General features: G+C 41.3%; 1 long non-coding RNA gene across 1 annotated transcript; it reads right to left on the bottom strand.

Annotated features, from left to right (window-relative positions):
- Positions 1-3,251: 3,251 nt before the first annotated feature.
- On the bottom strand, positions 3,252-6,945 carry LOC110728491. The gene is made up of 4 exons (XR_002512694.1): positions 6,404-6,945; positions 5,893-6,099; positions 5,634-5,797; positions 3,252-5,214 (listed from the first exon to the last, which is right to left on the bottom strand). It is a non-coding gene; the product is annotated as an uncharacterized LOC110728491 (long non-coding RNA).
- Positions 6,946-7,590: the final 645 nt, after the last annotated feature.

Raw genomic sequence — 7,590 nt, 5'->3', positions numbered from 1 at the left:
AAGGAAGCATGAAATTATTGAGCAAGAGTTATATATGTTTAAAAGAGTTATGATTATATTTATTGAGCATGATTAATGATTTATTCTCACCCATATATTATTGGAGTAGAGCCAAGGAAGTGAATTTAATTACTCACTCACATAAGTTAAGGTTGAATCAACGAAGTTTATTAGTGCATTTTATGCACCAAAGAATAGTTCAATTTTGTGCACAAAACTAGGCAATGAACCATAATTAAAATAAATTGTATGTACTCACTAACTGATGTTTCGGGATTTTTGGAGTCCCTCGGGAGAGTTACAATTCCGGGAATGCTTGCCGACCGTCTGTACCTGCAAAACCACGAAACTCTGGTTGGGTGGAGTTCCGCCTCCGACGATCAAGTTAGAACATTTCCGGATGTATAACTGTGCGGAAAGTAAAGGATTTTCTCTCTGATTCAGAGAGAATTCGACAATTAATATTGCTCCGTTTTTTGTGTTTTATTTATGAATCTGTAATACATGGGGATTTTCCTCAATTTATAGTGGATGGGAATTAGTCCCCCTTTTTAGGGTTAAGAGGCCACGTGTCAGCAGGGGATTGGATCCCATTGGGCCTCTCTGAGGCTAACACGTGTCAGCATGCCATTAGGCCACGTGGCATAGGGTAATTTTTACCCTAAACATTTGCCCCTCATAGGTGTGACGTAGCTTGCCACGTGGCACCTGTGACAGGCGTCACATTCTGGGAAGCTGACGGTTTGTCTCCTTCCCTCCATTTTTTTTTGAATTCGAATTTCGAATTAGAATTTGAAGGGGAGGTGACGGTTCGCCATCTACCTCCTTCTATAAATAAAAACCTTCCTCCTCTCATTTTCACACTTTGCAAATTGTCATTTCTGAGAGAATTTATGAGAGAATGCTCTGATACCGGCTGCTCTTTTTGTGCCAAAAAACTTCCATCTTTCTCTCATCCGGTTTCCGTCTGAGGGTTCCTTGCTCAAATATCTCAGACGCCGCCTGACCTTAGTCAAGCTTCTTTCCTTACTTTCAATATACCCACAGCCGGTCTTTACCGTCTTGGGCATCTTCAAGCCATTTTCTTCAAAACCGCCTGACCACCCGTTAATTTTCTCTAGCTCTCAATACACCCACAGCAGGTCACTACCGTCTGGGGTATCTTCTAGCCATTCTTTAGAGAAACGGTTGGGTCTTTTGCAAATTTCAGTTGCTCTTCAAAGGGGTACATCCGGGACACCGTCTGGGGCATCTTCAAGCAACAAAGAAGATTTCCGGCTGCTAACTTCAAGAATTCAACCGTCTTCAAAGTTCATACAACCTCAAGGTACCGCCTCTGCCCCTTGCAACTTTTTTGAGTTTTTTCCGATTGTATAGGTTGTTAGAGAATAATGGACTCACCCAACACACAGACGGCACGAACTAGGACAGTTGTCTACCGGTCACTGGACACGGCTGAATCTAGGACTAGGAATGCCGTCTGAGGGTGTTTGGACCACCCTTACTCTTCTACGAATCCGACCGTCTCTGTTCATATGCAGGACAAAATGGCTCGGACTAGATGGACGGCTGTAGACCCTTAATATCAGTCAGGTGATTCAGCCGAAGCTCCGGTTGATGATGTACCTTATGACCAGCAGGGCTTACCTAGCACGCCCGGAGATGAGATATTGGAGGAATCCGGGAGCTCAGACGGCGAAGAGACCGTCCAACAATCAGACTCCATTAAGTTAACTATGGAACCAGATGCCCCTCAAGAGGACGACGAGGCATGTAATTGGCCCTCAATAAACAATCAAACAGAGGCGCATATGAGCGCCCGGGACGTGGTCACCCTGAACGCAACCCTTGTGGCATTTTTAGAAAAGCGTCCGGTAGGGGCCGGATGGGAAATTGTCGTGCCGCCTGTAGAGGCAACCGTCGTCTAGGATGACGTTTTAGATCATGCCGATGATTACTTCGTCTGCTATGAGGCGCAATTCAAAGCCGGTCTCCGGTTCCCCCTCCATAACACAATAAAGGCCATTCTAAGGTGTTACGACCTTGGCGTCTGGCAACTAACACCCAACTCATGGGTGAACATTCTTGGATACATCGCCGCCTGCGAGATGCATGACATAACGCCTAGATGGGAGGCGTTTGCACACATGCATTACCTCAGCCGTGCCCCAAGCGGCTGGAATGTGTGGTATACGTTGACCACGCATCCGGAATATATGACGACGCTAGAAAAGCCGTCTAAGTGGAGCAGCTGGAAGAGCAAATTTTACATGGTCTCTTCCCCTTCTCCGTCTATTAACCACCGGCTGCGTCGTTACAACAAACACCCGACTCTCCTGGGAAAAAGTGTGCCCTTCCCAAAATACCGGAGAGAGCCTGGGACCAAATTATGGAGATGAGTCTTTTCAAGAAGACCACCTTTCCTCTGGATGATGGGACATAAGTCATTGTCCCCAAATACTGGGTCCCTCATCCGGATTGGCTTAAGGACGAGGCGTTCCTTTCCGCCTGTGGCCTTAGCACCTTTTGGAACAAACGTATGTTAACTGTTAACCGGCGCTTTTTGCCGTCTGTATGATGCTTGAATAGTTTCTGATTTTGTATTCTTCTTTGCAGAGAAAGGACTGGAAATGGTTCCTCCGGAAAAAACTCCGGCTAAGTCAGCCGCTGAGATCCGGAAGGAGCAGTTGGAGAAGAAAAGGGCCCAGCTGGCGGCCAAAGATGATGGGGTAAGCACCGGCTGATCTTTCTACCGCCTGTATTATTTTTAGCTCATTTCGATACTAATCGGTTGTGCTGTTTTCTTTTGCAGACGAGGAGCAAGAATATTTCTCGCTCCGTTAGGCAGATGCTGAAAAGGCCAGGAGAGGTGCCTTCCCATCCTGCTTCTAAAAGCCAGAGGGTTCCGGCTGCCACTAGACGAAAAAGGTAATTTGGCACCGGTTCAAACCCCCCCTAAGGCACCGGTTTTGAATTGTTGGGGATTTTAGGGATACCAAATCCTCAAATATTCGGCACCGGTTTAAAACCGGTGCCAACTTCAAAGGCGCGAATTTTTTTTTATTTTTTATTATCAACACTATTGGCACCGGTTTTAAGCAAGAATTAGTGCAAAAAACCCCACTTTTGGCACCGGTTCTGGTCCAAACTGGTGCCAGAAATACCCCAAAAAAATAAATATTTTTTTTTTTTTGCATTTTTTTCACTAAAATTGATATAGAAACATTAACATATATATAAAGTTACATATTTTCATTAAAAAGGCTGTAATATTACAATTTTCGTCCGAATAAAATTAATTAATATTACAACCTCGCAGCCCACCAAAACAGCAGCACCAAACCACACCACTACTGTACAACACCCAAATTAGTAGCCCAACTAGTGCAGAGCAGACACCAGTAGGTCCCTGAAGAACAGCAGTCTGACAGCACCAGCTGAGTAGAAAGCTTCAAGGATCGGCCCATAAAACCTAGCACTCAGCAACACAGAATCAGAGCAAAGCAAATAAGCAAAACCACAACTGAAAAAACTGACCAGACCAAACGCAAACAACATCATAGCAGAAAAGAACAGTCCCAGGGTCACAGAAACACAAACTACACCAGAGCAAAGACACCAGCACAGTTGCCACCATATCAGAACCAAGCTCAGGAACACTGAACAGCTACACAACAGGCCAGCAAGTAGACAGACCATAGCAAACCAACAGGGACAGAAAAAACAGAAGCTCTGAGCAAGCACAGGAACAGTCAAACAACCCCAACACACTGACTAGCTCAGCATCTCAGTAGAACACAGCCTGCAACAGCACACAATAGACAAAACAAGAGCTAGAGAAACAGCAACTCAACCCAGCAGATAGAAAAGACAGACTCATGGCATGAATCAAAGCTGAACAGACTCTAGAACACACGCCAAATCCAGAATTCAGCAAGGCACACAGAGAAGAAACAAATAGAAAAATAGGCCACCAAGAAAAACAGGTGTAGAAGAACAAGAGCATGAATCAGGCCTTCCCTTTCCTATTTTACCTCCTGAATCTGTTGACGACATAGATAGGAAAGAACCCACAAACACCTCCTCCGACTATTTTCCTCCACAATTTTCCTATGTTCTATGTTCACTGTTGTACAATAAACTACATATTTCCTTCTCTACATGCCGTCTTTAAAATACTTATGTGGATTTAATGACCTTGACATAAAATATGATATTGAGGCCACCACAAAAGCTGAAGAAGAGCACGAAAAACTAAATATTCGTAAATCATAGGAAAAAATACTCACGACAAGTTATAAGCAGAGCACGTCATAGAATTTCTATTATATTTATAAAGAAACAAGGCAGTCTAACTTCACCTAGACCATTTCACTGATACAATTTAGACCTCCTGGCCCAATCACCAAGGAGGTAGCCAACAATAACCTGCATTTCAGTTATGAGAGCCAAAAATATTGACAATACTACTCAGACAGCCATGAATTAGAGGTACACCACTTTAAACAGCTCTATCACCACTTGGTTCCCATAGAAAAAGGACAGAACAACATATTTGCTATTTCAAATAACATCGTAGGAACTATATATTCTCACTCTTACATCATTTTATCAGCAATGCATTAAGTAAAGAAAAAACCCATCCAAGTATAATCTAAGAAACAAGATCAACTATCCCAGCTAAGCACATGTAGCTATTTGTCACAGCCCACTAAGGCAAAATACAGAACCAGTACCACAATACTATTTTACCACTCCAATCGCATTACATGTATCCCTAATGTACTAATAGATCCACCACCAGATCAAAGTAATCTAGAGAGAGAAAATTAAAATAAAAATAAAATTAGAGAGAGAAAGCAAATCAAGTGGACAAACCAAGTAAAAATCAGTGATAAAAAAAGCAAGTACATTTCCTCTCTGACATCTTCGATTCTAGAGTTGAATCCCTGCAAGTACATAGTAATAAAAAATCAATGAAATATATGGGATTGATCACCAATCACGGTAGCAAAGCCGAGAGCCAATCCAATGGTTGAGGAGGCAATTGACATGATGGCTGCCAAGATAGAAAGCCATTTCATGTTGTGGAAATCAGGTGTCTAAGACATTATGATCTGAACACATCCAAATAGCAGCATGTAAATGCCATCTCCATAAGAACAAGATGCTTGGTGCCCTTCTTTATGGTAGCAGTTTGATTTTTGAATAGATCTGTATCATTGGATTTTATTCAAGTGGATCAGAGACTCGGAAGAGGATAGACTAGCTTGCTTAATTAGACTGATTTTTTTTAAAAAAAATAAATAAAAGAAAAAGAAAAAATATGGACCATTCTGTACCAATGAACTAACAATTAAGCTAATAAATATAAAGCATTCTCCGTGGAGATGGCATTTACATGCTGTTGTTTAACCTCAAATAGATTGCAATCTCTAAGCTACAAGTCATTTGCTACTGCAAAATCTTCTCTCTTAGAAATTACTTTCTTTCACCCAATAGCCCAAGACTATGTTAAGCATAGGATCTACTGAAAGTATTAAGTTAAATACCCCACAACTAAGTTCACACATTTGAACAACACTTTCCAAAAAATCAAACAAAGCGATATAATATCTAAACATTAATCTCACCATATGATGTTGAGTAAGATATCGAACAGTGTCACGAACACCAGAAGATATAAGATTCGAGGTAAAACCTAAAAACACTTTGCACCCCACAGATTCCCTATAAACAGGATCCTTCTCTTCCTTTCTGCAATCTTCATCGGGTATTTCATTTGCCAGCCACCAATCTAGATTGAACCACACAAAATACACAAATGAACACAAAATGAAAACGAGCAGAACAACACCTAAAATTAATAAACAGCTTAAAACTCAAACTAACCATTTGATTTACAACATCGATAGCATCACCAAGATTAGATGCTTGGAAACCGGTTGAGACGAACGATTTCAAAAGCTTGGGATAGTTCACTCCTTGATTAAAATCATAACCCTCAATCTTAATACATTTCCCTTCAAGGCTTTCTGATTCCTTGAACACCATAGAATGAAACGACGCCATTTATCATTATTATCCATATCTCAACACCTAGTACAGTTTATTACCTCAATTAAAATTAATGAATTGCTTCTCAATTTCTCACTACATAAACATTACAAAATTTTTACAAAAACCCAATTTAAAAGCTAAATGAACCATATGAAATGAATTGCTCAAAGAATCTCAAAAGCACAGAATACTTTAGATTAATAATTGAGGAATAAAAAATCCCAAAAAAAAAAACGAAAAAAGGGTATTTGTAGATAAAGCAATGCAATTCACAATGGTGTAGGGTAAATAAGAAAGAGCATAACTTTAAAGAAAGAAAGAACACGGAGAAGGAGTGCATTACCTTGCCGCAGAAACCCTAACCTCCAATATTGTAGAAAGATAGAAGGAGATCGAAAGAGAGAAGAAAGGAAAGGGAAAGTGGCGGTTATGGATAAGGAGATCGAAGGAGAGAGATGGAGTGTTAGGAAAGTGCTGAGAGAAAGCTCTGAAGTCCCTTCAATGGAGAAATTCAAGTATGCTACAATGGAGGAGAGAGAGAGGCAGATTAAATGAGAAGAGGAAAGAGCAAGGACATGATGAAGAAGAAGACGCGCATTATAAACCGGGCTTTTTTTTTTAATGGTACCGGTTCAAACCGATGCTAATTACTAAAGTTCGCACCGGTTTAAGGCGAACCGATGCCAACTCTATTGCTTTCTTTGTTTTTTTTTTTTCTGTTTTTTTTAAGGTTGGCACCGGTTTGAACCGGTGCTAATTAAATGAGTAGGCACCGGTTTTGGTTAGAACTGGTGCCTAATCCCTATTTTCCAATCCCACCCTTTTCTTTTGGCACCAGTTTTCAAGAACCGGTGCTAAAGAGGGGGTGCCTATTTGATTTTTTCTACTAGTGTGCCCCTGCTTGCTCCTGAGAGGCCTACCTCAGCAAGCAAAAGCCTGAAAGATCTAGGCTTAAGCTGTAGGGTTTCGTAGAGACCCACTCTACGCGGAAGGAAACCCACCAAGACCCGCCACGATAACTAAAGCAATTAAAGCATGCAAAACATAATTAACACATAATTAAGAGAAAAAGGGAGAAAGAATTATACCCTAGACGCGTGCTTCGCTCACCAAAAGAGCTCTTACTTGAACCCCGCAATCACAAGGTCTCCGACGGCTCGTACCCACGAACCCCGACCCGAGTGATCCAAGTCCCGAAGGTTAGTCAAGACCCGATCTAATAAAAAAGGAGTTTTACGAACTTAAGGCTTTCTCAACTATTGGAGATACCTTTTGAGTTCTACTCAAGTTGTGTATTCTCAAAATCCCAACCAAGGGGTATTTTTAGGAAATGGGGACTTGAATCCCATTTCATGATCAATGTGGGATCATGTGCAATTGCACTAATTTATTTAATTCTAAAATAAATTATTAAACAAATGCACACTACTAGAAATTGGCCAATTTACGACGGACAAGTTCCGACGGACATGAAATCCGTCGGAAAGTTCCGATGGAATTAAAATCTGTCAGAAATTTACGACGGATTTC

The sequence above is a fragment of the Chenopodium quinoa genome, unplaced genomic scaffold (genome assembly GCF_001683475.1).
Source record: "Chenopodium quinoa cultivar QQ74 unplaced genomic scaffold, ASM168347v1, whole genome shotgun sequence".
NCBI lineage: Eukaryota > Viridiplantae > Streptophyta > Magnoliopsida > Caryophyllales > Amaranthaceae > Chenopodium > Chenopodium quinoa.
Note: the sequence above shows the minus strand (reverse complement) of the source record. Positions and strands in the feature narration are given on the sequence as shown.